We start from the raw sequence: 17,220 nt of genomic DNA, 5'->3' as shown, positions 1-17,220 counted from the left end.
ATATATATATATATATATATATATATATATATATATATATATATATATGTATATTTATGGACATTTAAATTAGTTACATACAAATTAAATTTTTATTTATCTCATAAAAAAATTAATACAAAATAAGCATTTTTCAAATATAATGTAATTGTTTTGTTAAATATCTGCTCACATAGAACAAATAGAAAATTCTATTCGCGCAATATTATTTTTTAAAATATTAATTATTTTAGACACTATTCAATATGCGTATAATTTGGATATATTTGTAAGTTATAAATTACAACATGTGCTGTATACTATAACTTCTGCATCGTACCAGTGAATGCTAAATTCCTTTATCTTTAAATCTCAAAATAATAGTTGTACAATAATTATATGTATAAGATAAATATCAGACAAATGGCAAGATTAAAGTCGAAAGATTAAAGTCTTTTTCTGTAACTCATAACAGTAAGAATTTGTATTTGCAGTAATAATATATAATGTGGTAATAAAATATATTTTGTACCGGTTCTTAATATGAACTTTGTGGTATCTAAATTCATATTTTTATAGTTATATATATAAAATACAAAAATGCTTGAAATAAATAAATAAATGCAATTATGGATGAGTTGTTTTTGATAAATATATTTGATAAATACATCTTGCTATTTGGTGCACGCGAATAATTAAATGTAAAACATAATTTATAATTATTTATTATGGTTATAACTTGAAATTAAATTACACAAATACTTTTTACGAATCAAATTTATCAAAGTTGAAGAAATCAAATAAAAGAAAAATTTTTTATAAATTTATCACAAACTTTCTTACTACGTAGATAATAACAATATTGCATGCACGTTCTTTTATAATTGATTTAGTTTTTGTGGAAATGCGCAATCTTAATTATTATGAGTTTGTAGAAATGTATAAACAAAAGATCATATCGACCTTTTATAAGGCTCAACGAGCCGACAAACGAAATTCGCACGACTCTCACGCTCCCCTAAAATCTTCAGCTTTTCCCGAAGAACCCTTGTGTGACGTACTCTGCTGAGCCGAGTGCTCCAGCATAGCAGGATTTATGAAACACAAGCGATTTTCTCTAAAACGCTTCGAAACGTGAGTGGCGTACGTGCCTTTCGCTCGTGGAGTTGATCTAAAATTTGATTAATCCGCATCTTGATTCCACTTGATCCCACTTACCACACGTTTTGCAAACTTTTCGACACATACTCCATTTATAATATTAATTTGTTTTTAATCAAAAAAATTTATAAGCACCTAAAAGTTTTATGAAATAGCACAATTGCTCATTTTCTTTACCATAATTATATATAAATACACATACGCACACATATATACACATATATATATTATATATTATATATTAAAAAATCGTTTTGTTACATAAGAATGTATATCCTAAAATTAACTACATTACTATTCAAAAAATAAGATTTTTGTAAATAATTTTAAAGTTTTAAAAAGAAAGTTAAAAAAGAATATTTACTTTCAATGTTTAGTTTATACACTGTATCATTTTTCAACTTCACTACTATCGTATAGTTTATTTCATTATTACAGGCATAAGTAAAAAATTTATGCTAAAGATAATTCATTATTTGACGTACTGCTTAATTAATAAGTTTATAATATAACTTGCAATACACAAGTTCAGAAATCGGGATTCATATATCGCGAATTTGTGCGAACTCCTTTATTTTTCCATTTAAACATATTTCAGCAATCGATAAACGAGAATTTAAATCGGAGCGGAGAATATCTGATCGATCCCTAGAGGCATTTCTTTCTTATAAAACCTACGATCTGGCAAGTTCATTTCCTGAGCTTAACTTGCAACGTGGATGATTGATCAAGTTCAGATTACAGTTTAATAGTAGAGCACCTGATTGATACATTGTAGTTAAAGACTATAATAAGTGGGTATCAATAACATCAATTTAACTCTTCAGATCACACTGAATTGCGGATAGAAAAAAATTTCGATGTTCTGTTCACAGAAACTGCTGTTAGAGTACTTTTTTCAACAAATTTAAATTGATTCATTTTTTTGCACTTGAAGCTCTACAACAATGTATTACTTTTAAGAATAATTGCAATATAAAAAAAGATACAATTATTATTAATTATTCAATTATTTACTATAAATCATTAACTGATATATATTATACAATATTTCAAGCTAGTCGAAATCTCTCAGTCTCAAATTTCAATATATGCAATAAATATATAAATATATAATAAATATATAAAATAAAATTGACTTTGTTATAAGCATAAAATAATAATAATCAACAAATAAATCAATAATATAAGATCTGAAAATGGGTGCGCTATATATCATAGTCTGTCTATAAAACGATTTTCGACTGCTCTTCAAAAGGCAATCTCGGAACCCTTCCAAATCTCAATACCAAAGGCTTCCTTCCCGTGAGGCGTGACCCGGGGCCTAAAACGTGAGAATATCTCTGATTAGATCGATCTTCACGCTTATTCAACATTTTATTCACACGCACGAAATTTTTTCTCTGACCTATTAACTCTTAAGAATATTACACTATTATACTTGTCAAAACAGATAATCTCAGTGACATTTAACATTTGGCCACCGTATGTCATCTCACAAACGATGCATAAATGCAATAAAATGTAGAATAAATTAATAGTAATTTAATATAGGATAAATAATAATTTTATTTATACTACTATACATGTCTCTATTATAATATATATATATATATATATATATATATATATATATTTTTTTTTTTGTTTTTTATAAGGAGATTTAGATATACTCTCAGAATCATTTAAGTTTTTTTTATAGTCACAATAACTTACCATATAATATGTGTATATTCGATGGTACAATTTGTTAATATTTCAAATGTTTATATTCGATATTTTACATTTATTGTTCACGATAGTTCTGAATGAATGCTATTTCTCGAAATAATCGAAACAAATATGATTTACTAGAGCAAAGATTTTTATTTATTTGTTATTATTACAGAATTTTACTCACAATAAGCATGATCGAATGCGGGCTATAATTGATCTAATAGGATATTTGCACGGTTGTTAGTTTGAGTCATCGCTTATAACGTACGTCCTTTGTCCTTCGAGGGTCCCAGAACTTTCCTGAACTACGGACACTTTCCCTTAGTTCTATTTAGGTCTCCATTCATCACTTAATGTGAAATTAAGGAGAGAAACACGAGGAGTAAGATGTACGCTCCATCGTAAACTTATCATAAAAGGCAGTACAGTACATTATTAACAAAATCATTCTCTATTTTATTTCAACAAAAATAGTGAAAATAAATTATATTTAATTTATCCTTATCAGAATAATTTTTACATTTTTAAACAAAGGAGATCTCTGGTCTAAATCGCTAGAAACACATTATTTTTTTTTAATATTTCAATTTTTATATAAAATTCGATTTTAAAGAAATCAAATTTCTAATTCTAAATAATTGCTTATTGTTAAATGATTGCAGATAGATTATTGCATAATCTTTCAAAAAAATTGCAAATATCTACTATAAAGAGATACTTGGAAAGAACGTTATTTTTAATTTTTTTTAACACTCTTTGAACAAAGCATTTTTGATACATGTTTATCTCTAGAACAAAGCATTTTTGTGGATACATTTTTAAAAAAACTTTTTTTCTTGTTTTGACCTGGAAAATTTTCCTTTAAATTTTTTAAATATTTTTTAAAAACATTATGTATACATAGAATTTTTGAATTTAATAAAATTTTTCAACATTAATTGACCAAATTAATTAAACTTGTTTTTTTCACAAATGTTGCTAATAAGATACATATAATGGTCGCATTGTAATTCATAACAATTATGCAGAATTGTACATTACGTACAACATGTATGCATGATCAAATGAGACAAATGGATGGTATATTTATATCGAATAAATGGAACCAACTAAAATGAATTGGCTGCCACAAAACGTTTCGTTATATCTCTCATGTAAAGCACAGTGTGATTTTTTCAACCGATAAAGCCGCAATAATCGAAATTTTGTTGTGCAACGTTACGTCAATTGTTAACATTCGCCGAGGGATACGCGATAGCCTTGCGGCGATTTATCATTTTACCGTACGCGTAAATAGTGCCCAGTAAAAAAATTATGCCTGTGGTGGACGTGTTTCACGTTCCAGTCAAATGCATATTGCACTTTCTGGAATTGCGCGGGAATTTCGTTTAATGAACATTATTTGTTTGACAACAATGTATTTCAGAAATTTATGATTTTCTCGAACTGTAGATAATACGAAGCTTGAATTGTAAAATTATGGAGCTTAAATTAGAAACAAGATATAATACATATTATAAGTACATTTATTATGAAATAATATAACTGTTAATAAAATAAGTACTTCTTCTATTATTATTACTATTATTATTATTACGATAAAAACGTGAAACTTTAATATACATAGTTTATAAATGTCGTAGGTATTATATATATATATATATATATGTTATGTATGTATGTATGTATATCATATAGATAGAAGATATTAATATTTTTTGATATAAAAGAGAGAGGAAAAAACAGCAATATAGCCGAGATTGTCGTGCAACAATATTTATATTGCTGCAATTTAAAATGAATTTTACGGCTGCAAAGTCTGCGAACAGTTTACAATCCTACTGTATATAATTACGCTATTCTACATTTCCAGACCTAACGCTTAATCAAGTTTTTCTTAAAATGGTTGTTTCTCGTGTAACACCGCTTTGTCTGGGAGCGTTATAGAATTTAACATATTGCATAATCCATGCCTAACAATATATTTTGTTTTAACAATAGGTATTTCGTATTGAGCTCTTTTCCTTTCAATTAACCGAATACGATACACTAAAAATCAATCCGAACTTTCCGTGGACTTTTATCGTGCAGCGATTAAAACTTAGTGGTGAACATCATTAGAGCATCGTTCAGAAAATCGTGAAGGGTCCTAGGCAAAAAAGAGAAAAAGAGAAGAAAGAGAGAGAGTAAATAGAAACAACAGTCTCGGTTGTTCGCGGTCGAAAGATCGGGGAGACTATCAGAGAGGAAAAACGGAGATGGAAAAATAGATGCGGGAAGAGCAAATAACAGTTTGGAAGTAGGACGCACATTTTGACGGGAATGTCGTCTCAACTTCAGCGAAAATTCTCAACCAGAAAGTACCAAACATTCTGCTATTGGTATAAAGCGAACTCAAAAAGAGATAATACTTTAGTTAATCGTACGCGATTTGTTCGAGAGTGACCGTATTTACTTAACGAAATGTAAGCCTTAAAAACGCGCGAATTCCTCGATATATTATAAAATTTTTAATATTATACGCATATATAAATCGCGAATATATTATGCTAGAAATACATTAAAAAATATTTGTTAAATATTACATTATATTATTGAATAATTTGTTTCCTTAGATGAGCATCAATATATCATTTCCATAAAACAGTCGAAAGATTTTTCTAAATTAGTTTACAGTTCAAAATCAAAGCGCAGAGCTCAAATCTGTGATGAATATTTTAATCGAGAAATGAATATTTTAATGAATTTTTTTATCGCTATTTAAATATTAGTTTTGTCTTGCATTGTCGAAACGAGAGATAATATTTCCGCAGAGAGATTGCAACTTAAAACACGGAAATGTACGTACTATAAAATCTCATAAATCTAGAAAGCACATTCATGTGTAAAATAGTAAATTTGTCGCATTCTATGCTCAATTCTCTCTTGCATCTTAGCGGTAAAAGATGATCTTGTTGCCAAAGGATTGCAACTAAAAATTCGTAGCGCGCGTATCTTACGTGAATTTATTCATAGAAATTTTTCCCAACATATAAAAAATATTTGATATTTCACTCTTTAAACTAAAATCATTTAAATATATATTGTGTTTGAAGATTTAGTAATACAAAATCTAAAACATAGTATAGTATCTCAAAAAACAGGAAAAGGATTGCTCAGGATTGATCGTTTTCTATTAAGTAGCGGACCTATTTACCTTTTAGAAGCTCTCATAAATTTTCCCGGTGTTTTATCGAGACGAGAGCAAGCCGAGAACAAGAACAAGTAAAAGAAAATAAAAGCTGTTTTTGACGTCAAAGCTAGAGTATTAGATATAGATGAAATATTCGATGTTAAGGCTTCAGATTCGCTCGCAATATAAAAGAGAAGAGCCTTTCTTTAAGCGAAAATCCTTTCCATTAATGAGGAAATATTATACATCATCTTATCTCTTAATTGTGCTATTAAGTACGTTTTAATCGTTTTATTTTTATAAAAATTTATTCGACCTCCTTCATACAAGAAAAAGAAAAATCAAATTTTCCATTTTTCTAAGGAAAGAAACTTAAACGTTTGGAAGCTCAGTAGTACACAGTAAAAAATAAAATGTTAATTATAACATTTTTCACATATCCGAGAAAGTCCACTCTAAATTTTAAGTTAAAATAACTCATTCGTCGTATCTTACTTATTGACAAAAATATTAAATAATTGACACAATACTTTATATTTATTTTTGTTATTGTGACTTTAATGTAAAAATAACATACAAATTAATTAAAAATTACATGAAAAAATAGTAACAATAACTCGTAAGAATTGTTGTAGGACATAACATATAATAGTAATTATTTTGACTTAAATTATTTGGAATAGAAACATTTGATTTTAGTAAATTTGATTATTTTATATGTTAAAGTTCAGGATTATTTGAAGATTTACTTTAACTTTTCTTAGAATGTTAAACTGACTTTGAGACATGTTTATTGTTTCAAATGATTATGTTAAAAATACTCAAAATAATATTCCATTTCTAAGAGACACATACAGTGTTAAGTTATAAAGTTGACATAAATGTAACACATGAAAACATTATAAAAATAACATATCAGTTGTATGTTAATTTTACATTGAAGTATTAATCAAAACGTGGTAACACAAGAAAACTTCAACATATGGACGCACAATTTTTTACTGTATAGTTTACAATTTTCAATTATTCACCAGTTATTCTAACTATACAAAAGGAGGGGCCTTTTCACATAATACCACGTCGATTGTTGGTTTCGATGATATACGTGTACACCAAGCGCAAGCATAGGTACACGCGCATCTCGTACGCAGTGGATGTTACCACTTCATTAACAAGTTACCCATTGCCAGCCTCTCGCGGAAACCCGATCGCGGTCCGATACAGATTACGGCCGGCCATATAATCTAACGGACCGACTGTACATACTGCGGAAATGTCGATATTTACAGCACGGCGACTGTAATTCAAGTACGCATAGAGAGGCGGATGTGCACGGATATATCACGATCGCGCGAAAGTGCTTCGCGATTCGATCGGCTTCAAGCAAACCGGGGAGGGCCTATCGCGTTGCACGTGCAAGTCGGAGAGATAATGGTATCGCCCCCCCGGATGTGTGGGTGTGCTGGGGGTGCGAGTGTTCGCCGAGTGTCTCGCTGAATATTTTGGCCGTTCTCCAGACTACACGAATAATGACGAACCGATCGCGTCGCGTCTAATTAGGTCAGAGAGAGCACGCGAATCGAAATTGTATATCGCTTCGGCAACTAATTTCACGTTCCAACCCTGTTAGGCAACTGCTCGCACTTATCGCTCGTTTTCCGATACATCGGATCGCATTTCTATAACGCTTGCGAATCAATTTGCGTACAGGATGGATTAATAAACGCGATATTCCCGCGCGATATTCCCGCGCGGATAAACAGTAAAAATTACTTTAAATTAACGATTGGAAATCATAGTGATGTATAAACGTATTTTGTCAAGACATATAGAACGGTATAATAATTAAAGAAAAATAGAAATCGGAAAGATCGTTAATCTTGACGATATTCAAATGTCAAACTTTATTTTTATTTAACAATTTTAATCTCGTAGATTTATAAAACGCTTTAACTTTTAGAAATATTAAATTGAATCTAGTTTTATTAAATCGAGAAAGGAATTCGACATTTTAATATCTAGGAAAAAATAAATATGTCAAATATATAGTATTAATGTAACATACAAAATTCTATTTTAAACGCTGACTTCGATTTTTCGGATTGGCTTGGATTTAAACACACTGCAATTTCAGGGAACAATTAAATAACTGAAAAAACTATAACTGAATATTAAAAAAGCAGTAATATCTATTTATAAATTGCGATTATTTAGCACGTGTAATGTTTTATTAAAATTTTTTGTATGTGTGAAGCTGGTGTATCATTTTGTGTGTAGAAACTCATAAATAATTAAGATCTCTAATTTTATTTATAAGTGTTTCACAATTTTTGATAATTTAAATAAAAGAAAATGCCTCAAAGCTAATATTTACGTAGCGTCTTACTTTGCAATATTTCCTTTCTATTTTTTTCGTTAGATTTTCAAAAACTTCGAGCTTTACATAAGTTTTAGAAAAAGTTTTACGTTTTCTTTTTAAGTTTAAAAAAAGTTTTAAAACTGATTTAAAATAGAGAACTTTCGATTAGTGCCTTATTTCAATTCTTGTACTATGGGTGCGTTTGTTTATGCTTATTTTATTTTAATCAATATTTTTTGTTTTTAAATGGTTGAACTCTTTCTAGATCTCATGTAAAGCTATAAATCTTTGAAAATCCAATAAAAAAATGAGAGGAAAAATATCGCAGGACAAAGTAAAACGAATTTGACGTTTCAATTTGTTTTGAGACACTTTTTCCATGATTAAAACTATTTGATTAACATTAAAAACTACAAAATTATTAAAAATAAAGATAAAACTGTTAATTTATGAATTTCCGCAAAATGATACAAAATGATAACTTTAATATATGAACTTTCTTTTTATTAATTTAGCAGTTTGATCGGATTTTCGGATAACTACAATATTTTGATGCATTTCTCGCTGATAGTAAAAGCATGAAGGACATGCAACACATATCGTTTTTATACATTGTGTGTGTGTGTATATGTGTGTATATACACGTCATTGTTTTTACAGATTTAATAATAAAGCCAAGAAAAATTTCAAATAACCCGGAGAAACATATATAGTTTTACGAGCACTATAGTCGTATAGATGCACGAGCTTCGGGCTAACAATAAGTTCAACCACATTCTAGACTAGATATTAGACTTATCTAACCGGTGAAAAACTCATTTTCATTTTCTTTGCTCTAATTAATTTTATACATTTATCCGTTGTTCGAAATCGAATTTGACATTTTTTTTTCAATTTTTCGTTAAAAAAAGCAAAACAAAATTTGTTTCAGCGTTCAGTCTCTCTTCAAGGATATAAATAATTATAAAAAAATCGCAAGATAAAATATAATAAAAAATATACTTCAGTCAAATATAACAGAAAGGAAAATGTAATAAAACCGGGTTACGGAAATAAATTGAATAGTACAGACGATGTAATATAAAACTTCTTTTATGATCTCTCTAGACGAATATATTACAAGTAAAAAACCATTAAAAGTAAATAACAATTATAAGTAAAAAAAGTTGCAAGCAAATAAGAAATGTTTTTTTGTCGCGAATAATATGTATTGCGCGAATTTTAATTAAAAATAATCAAATTTCTCGCAACACTTTAATATTTTTCGGTGAATCTAATGAAAAAGTGTAACTTCGAATGTTCAATATTGTCGCCGTAGTAAGATTGCTTCGCGCGGAAATATAGCGTGACCTATTTGCTCTGTTACTTTTGTACAGTATCGTTCTCTTCCTGATCGAAGTTTCTACGTAAGAGAGATCTCACACTGAAAAATACGATTCTGTAACAAACTGACTTTCTATCACTTAGAAAACATATAAGGATGAAGTTATTCGCTGAAAGGTACATGGCAAAGCAGGCAATCTTTTCCCCGGGTTCGTTCCTTTTATTTTTTTTTTATTTTTGACTTTTCTATCGTCTGCGCGCTAGACGAAGAAACCCCGTTTTCCACGATTTTCCCATTTCAATCTGTGCTATCGAGTCTACCACGTGATTTCCGAGTCCTTTGATTCTGCTCCAGTTTGACATGGTTCTCGGGTTGCTTTTGCGTCGCGCCTTGCTCTTTTCGTGAATTCTCTGGTCAGAATATCGCGCGTCGTTGCATCGCTTTTCGAGTTACAGCAATCTAATCTCGCCTTCCTGCTCTTTCTCTCTGTCTCTCTCTCTCTGTCTCTCTCTCTCTGTCTCTCTCTCTCTGTCTCTCTCTCTCTCTCTGTCTCTTTCTCTCTCTCTCTCTCCGCAAATACACAACGTAAATATTCTTGTAGTTGCTATACTCTATTAGATTTTATGTCCTGCTAGAATTACTGAAATTTTCCCTCAGCATAGTTAGCTCTCTCTAGCAGAGGTTTTTTTCTTCAATTTGATTTCTTTTTCGGATAAATTTGATCAAAAGTCGTTTCTTTCTTGAAGATTTTTTACGCTCCAATAATTTTGACAAAGTTAAATCTCGAACTAAAATTTCAAACTAATATTAAAGTTTAACTAAAATTAACTAACGTTATTTCATCGTGTTAGAATTAATTAATTGTGAGTTGCATGAGAATTGTTTATATAATATATCATTTTAATAGTTTTGATGATAATTACTATAGTTTTGATTATGATTATTATTAATCTTTATTTGTATATTAATCATAAATAACATATATAATAATGATAATAATAAATATATATGATAATAATAATAACGATAAATATTATATATGCCTATCCAGATTTACAATTATATGAAAATATTATACGTTAATGCAAGAATTTTTATACAGTATTATACAAAGTTGTATAACATTATACATACATTAAGAATTATGCCGGCGAATTATTTGCAAATAAATAAGCAACATCAAAATGTAGGACAATTCGATATATTACTTTATAAGCTTTCTATCCAAACATATCGAATGCATGCAGTGCGCAAAAGTTTAATTTTCTTTGATTATTTGATCATACTTCGTTTTATTTTCAGACAATTTACACTGATATAAAAGTAAATAAATCTCTCAATATCTTTCAATAATTATCATTAATCACATCCATGTTATTTGACAGATCGAAAATTTATTAATGATACGAACACGATTTCGTTATAGTCAGAATATATAACATACAATATTTATATATTAAAATTTACACTCTTCTCTCTCTGTGCGCGTAAAACATCTATATTACACACACACAATATATATTATATATTATATTATGTGATACATATTGTCATATATATTTTAATATATATGGTTGAACAAAAATAGAAGATTGCCTTAATAATAAAAATAATAAATAATAATTTTGAAATCGAAATTTCGCAAATCATCGTATGTGAATAACAACAATTTTTATTATCCTAAGATTTTCTAGAGCTAATCAATTTCTTGAAAGAACAATCGTATATACTACTACAAGCGATGGATAATAAAGTTGAGGATTAAAGTTTGTATGTCTGTCTTTTACGAACGTGCTCGCAGAAATCTCAACTTTCTCGACGATTGCTCGCACAGAACTTGCGTTTCATTGATCGACAAAAAGCTGTACGTCAGAATTCTTTTTTTATGAGAGCTACATATTTTATTGATCACAAACACTTTATAGGCGAAATTGAAATTTTTTCTTTGAACTTTGCTTTTTACGTTATGATGCACATGCTTTAACTTTGCCGATCACATTGTAAAATTCAAAACTGACATGCAATTTTGCGAATGTTTAACAATCGTTGCAATCGTTTTTGACGAATGCAATTAGTATTTGTATATTGCCATAGAGATTTCCATTCTCTGAGTCAGTAAATTTGCATGTATGTATTTATATACATATATAACTATTGTTAATATAAAAAATGATATATATATAAATAATAAAAAATGATATAATAATCATATTATTGAAAAAAATTCGTATTCGAATAACATCACATTTTATCATGCAAAATAATTTGATTTATATCATTTATATTAGACATAATTAAATATTGCAAAAATATTTTATTCTGATTATCTGTTAATCTGTAATAATTATATAAACAATTTATAACGCGTCTTTGTTTTAAAATTTATGAAATATATATGTAAAATAAATATATGGGGTAATGTTGTCTCTAGCTTAATTTTTACAATTAGTAAAATTAAAACTAAAATATTCTTCTGGAAATTATTTTTATATATCGTGATCATAAAGAAATATGGCTATGGCATTATGGATTTAATCGTATTGTTGTAAGAAAATCATGATATTTGTAATTTAATGTTACTTTTTATATAAAAATTATATGTATAAGAAATATTTCGTGAAACTGTGCAAATCGTATATTGTGTGCGCGATTATCTGTTTATTTCGTGACTATAACAAATGCCTCTACATTCTATACCTTTTATTTATGCCGCAAGAAAATCATGATATTTATAACCAGAAACGGTAACGAAATAAATTCTTTATTTTTGTTTTCATTCGTTGACCTAATTTCCAAGTTTTTTCGAAAGCTTGCTATTCAGTTTATCGCCGCGGATTGAAACGAAGAATGCATTGGGTGCACCTTCGATATCGTAATAGCGAGACGCGGAAAGAGATAAGTTGGACAAAAGCCACAGTCAGCTAATTAGATAACCGTTTATTACTTAATATTCGCCGCAGAAAATGGAAAGGTGGTATATGATGAGAGAAGAAGATTTAATAACGTCACGAAACGACCGGAGGTCGCGTTCAAAATATTAAAAGTATCCGCGCGTATCTTCCCATGTATGTCTATTGTAGTGTATAAGCTGCGAACACAATAGAAGATATTACATTTCGAAAGAAGAATGCCTGTACATTCCACGCAAATAACGTATATACCTCGATCTTTTAATATAAGCTTAATCTTGTTACGAGTTTGTTCCACATAAGTAACGTTTAAAATTTCACATAACATTTAAATATGTATAATTCGTTTAAGTTCCTGCATAAACGGAATTTTCATTTAAGCTTTCCATAGGATCTCAAAGCTCTCTTACAAACAGTAGCAGCCAGAGAATCTCTTGTTTACCTTTCGCTTCAAGATCCTAGATTATAACTGTGGAAAATATATATATTTTATAATGTATTTCTATAATTTTATAATTATTTATGGGGACATTATTATGCAAAGTAACATTTTATTTTGTGGTTTATAGTAACAAAATTTTCGGAATATTCTATGGATAAATATTGATATTCATAATTTTTTATTTTAACAGATGCTTTGTAAAGAAATTACAAAAGTTAATTTTTTAAAATAGTAAGTAGGAAGTTTTTAAAATTCTTTCTCTAAATTATATATTTAAAATAGTAGAATATAAAATCATATATTTTATCCGTGCTATATAAAAATATAAGCATATATAAATTTAATGAAAGCATGTATATTTGTAATAACTTTCATATAATAAGATTATATATATAATTATGTTCTTTGAAATTCTCTAACATCATATACATACATTCATATGTATAATTTTCTTCAATTGACGTAGAAAATTATTTCTTCGCATTTGCGGTGAAATCTAGAAACATTAACTTAATGTACTTTACGAACCGCGACGCTAACTTTAACGGGGCTTATTATTAATTTGTCAGACTAAAACTCTTGGCCTAACTTGCATAACTAAAGTCAAAATGAATGAAGCAAACTACCATTGCTCATCTTACGGAAGAGGTTTATGCGCAGTAACTGGTGTTACAGATGAAATTGCATGAACGTATCTCACGAAATTACTTTGTTGCCCAAATGATTCAATAGGAAGCGACATTACCGCGCTTTTTTTATACTTTAATGGTTAAAGTTTATGACGTACGCGCTTGGGGATAATGATGTTTTTATATTCGAAATATGGAATCGAAAGAATCGCGATAATGGCAATATATCAAATCGTTATAATATATTCACGAAGATATATAATACTTTCGAGACATGGAAACGTGGCACTCATTTGCATACTGGCTTATGAAGAGCCGCAAGAAGCCAATTGAGCCATAGTTTCTGGTGCAGCAAAAAATACGAAGTCTCACGAGGGAGATCTATCGAGCGCTCGTTCCATTCGAAACGATATTTTGTTCTTACTCGATGATATTTCTAACACCGCAGAAATGTCGGTGACGAATTCAAATTGCGACCTGTCATGATCTAGTTGAACAATCGACTTTTTCTCGAAAATATTAAACTACATTTTGCGCGAATCTGTGCTCGCGAAACACGCATTCATTTTTTGCGAGTCGGTTATTCGTCAAAGACAATGTAGACTCTCGTTTTATGACTGCGCCCGAAACGGCATACTGCAAGCTTATCGACGTAATCTTATTTTAAGTGCAATGTCTGAAAATCAATTGACCTTTCATCTTCATAAGCCAAAGATACATCGGCCCTGAAATAAAAATCGTCTTTGTGAGAATAGATTTAGATTTGAAATTGATGTGCTTAAAATTATGTTCTTCGAAAATCGCCTAGTCTGCTGAATGTCACACGATATAAATGTATGGAACGTGTTGAGTTTTTAACACATATTTGCGAATTGAAATAATTTTACAGAGAATTCGATTCTCCAAATTGATTAAAAATCTATGATTGAAAAAAAGTTTGCAATAGTTAAACAATTCTTATATTATTACTTGATTATTCTATAAAAATATAGAAGTGTATCGCACTATATGTGATTAGTGTAGTAATAATAATAAAATAATAATTTAAAATATTTAAATCGAAAAAGAACTTTTAATATCTTTATCTAGTTTATGAGCTAAAAAATGTTTTTTTAATATATATGTATACATTTAAAGAAGTTTAAATGTATATGTATACTTTTAAAAAAGTCATTTATTTAAAAAAGGAACTTTTTTAATATATCAAAATTATCAAAATATAATCATTTATGATGATAAGACTAATAAGAATCAGGGCGATTAACGAATGTGTAATAATAAAATGTTTTAGAAACAAATTCGAAATTTAATTTTTTTATTTATTATTATTTTTTCTGCTTAATTCTTAAAAATATATATTTTTTTGTATCAAGCACAAAGAAAATATGGTATATTTTGCATTTTCTAATTGTAGTATTTCAGGCATATCTCTTGTCACTTATTTACCTTGCCTTGTAGTCACACAAGGCGCGAACGTAGGATGGCAAATGTTGTCGTGCGAAGTACGATAGAAATTCATTCGTATCGACACGTGCAGAATCTAACTGAGTTTACTACATATTCGAGGGTTTGACTGGTCGGTTATGATTGCAGTCACACCTGCGAGTTATCGCACATGTTGTCAGCGTGAGTTTCAACCAAGAATACAATATAATTTCATGACACTTGACAAAAAGAGAGTTAGACGATGAAATTGCGAAAACGGTCGTATTAAACAGGAAAATAAAGTTTCCCGGAAATTTTATGGCGTATCCCGTTTTCTGACCGAATTTTCTGCGATACATACGTCAATCATCTATAAATACGATATCTCTCTCTGTCGCATGTGGTTATAAAATATTCTTAAAAAAAAAAGTAACGCAAGTGCAAAATTGAAGTATATTTTTAATCATCCTAATTTCAAAAAATCAAAAAATTTCAACAATTTACGAAAATTTTTACCTCGAAGATGGTAATAATAATATATATTTTTTTTTATTTAAATAATATTTCACTTTCTTTTTACGTCATTACACTCTTTCATTATGTCAGGTAAACTAATTAAAGTATATAATGCAAGAATAATTTAATTGTATTAATACAATGTATGTACATAACATTGAAATAATAGAGTGATTGTAAAAATAAAAATGGGATATTCTTCAAAAAATTTTTTTGTCAAATAATTCTAGTTTAATTATTGTTTTTTTCCTTCTATTATTGTTTTTATTTTCATATGCTTTGTATAGCTACAATATATATCCCTGATATATATTCCTCTCAAAAAACACTATCTGTAAAGACATCTCTAAAGTACAAGAGCATTTTATGATTTTTGTATACAAATTTAAAAGCAAGAAATGAAAGACAGAGAAAGCATTTTAAAACATGCAAGCTTTTATAGAGAGATGTAAAATAAGAGTTCGTACAGCCTTGCAAGCTACATCGCATGAATATAAATTATGTTTTCCAATTTCATAACGATATTTTGTGTAAGTAAAGCTTGTAACTCTTGCGGCTAGAAAATTCGGCTTTTGATTTATGTCGCATAAAAGCGCAAAATTGAATCTCTACATCTAATATAAATCAGTCTCAAAAATGGGATTAGCTTGACATACCGAGAGAGCTTTTCCATCAACGTCAGCGCGCGGAAAGGCTCGTTTCGTCGATATGTACGCGAGTCCACCGCGGGAAATTGTCGACCATAAACGATAAATTATCGGCGCTTAAGAAAAACTCTTGGCACTCACTTGTGGCCGCTTATTGGCCGATGCGAACGTCATATCTGACCGTATCATTTAGCTTAACGATTATGGCGATTACACGATTGAATAGTGATGCGGTGTCATCAAATCTGATCGAGAGTACGACCCAATTTATTTTGTCGGCCATTGAGAAAGCGTAATGAACCATATCATCTGTTGTACGTCAATTTAAACGGATAAGTATCACACAAAGCAAACAACATATGTTTTAAAATCATGAAAAAAATAAAAGATAAAATAATTGCATAAATTTATTTAATATGTTTGCTTTGTAATAATTATTATTGCGCTTTACATAAATACACATTCACTCAAAATTTAGAAAAAATATTACTAGAACTTTCATCTGCTCTTCCTTTTAGCTTCAATAAATTTTGAATTGATTCTTCCTAACAAGATATTAATTAAATATAATTTCTTTCATAATCTTTTTTTTTACATTTAATATTAAATCAATTTTAAATTGAATAAGAAAATAGAGAACAAAATCTTTTTTACATATTTATCATCTTTTCAATCTTTTATTACGCTTCTCAATTTTTTAAAACTTGCAAATTAGTAGTAGTTCGATGGTTCGATGAGAAATGAATCGACTTGAAAGAAATGAGATAATATCGATTTAAATTGCTGATGAAATATTGCATCAAAGAATTCTCTTTTTTATATTTGACTATCATTTTCTACCTCGCTCCTTTATTTTTCATTGTTTTCTAAAATCGCGAATTAAATTAATATCATCGATTATTATGAATAAATTCATTGGTTAGAATACGATGTCTGAATGT

General features: G+C 28.9%; 1 protein-coding gene and 1 long non-coding RNA gene across 5 annotated transcripts in view; one reads left to right on the top strand and one right to left on the bottom strand.

Moving 5' to 3' along the window:
- Positions 1 to 17,220, top strand: part of LOC145963550 (uncharacterized) — a 188,727-nt gene that overhangs the window by 1,622 nt on the left and 169,885 nt on the right. The window lies entirely within an intron of this gene.
- Positions 1 to 17,220, bottom strand: part of Dop2r (dopamine D2-like receptor) — a 213,744-nt gene that overhangs the window by 159,531 nt on the left and 36,993 nt on the right. The gene's annotated exons all lie outside the window — the stretch shown is intronic.

Source organism: Camponotus vicinus, unplaced genomic scaffold (assembly GCF_025532165.1).
Source record: "Camponotus vicinus isolate PSW18456_S1 unplaced genomic scaffold, iyCamVici1.0 SCAF_12, whole genome shotgun sequence".
Classification (NCBI taxonomy): domain Eukaryota; kingdom Metazoa; phylum Arthropoda; class Insecta; order Hymenoptera; family Formicidae; genus Camponotus; species Camponotus vicinus.
This window is presented reverse-complemented; position numbering and strand designations above follow the sequence as displayed.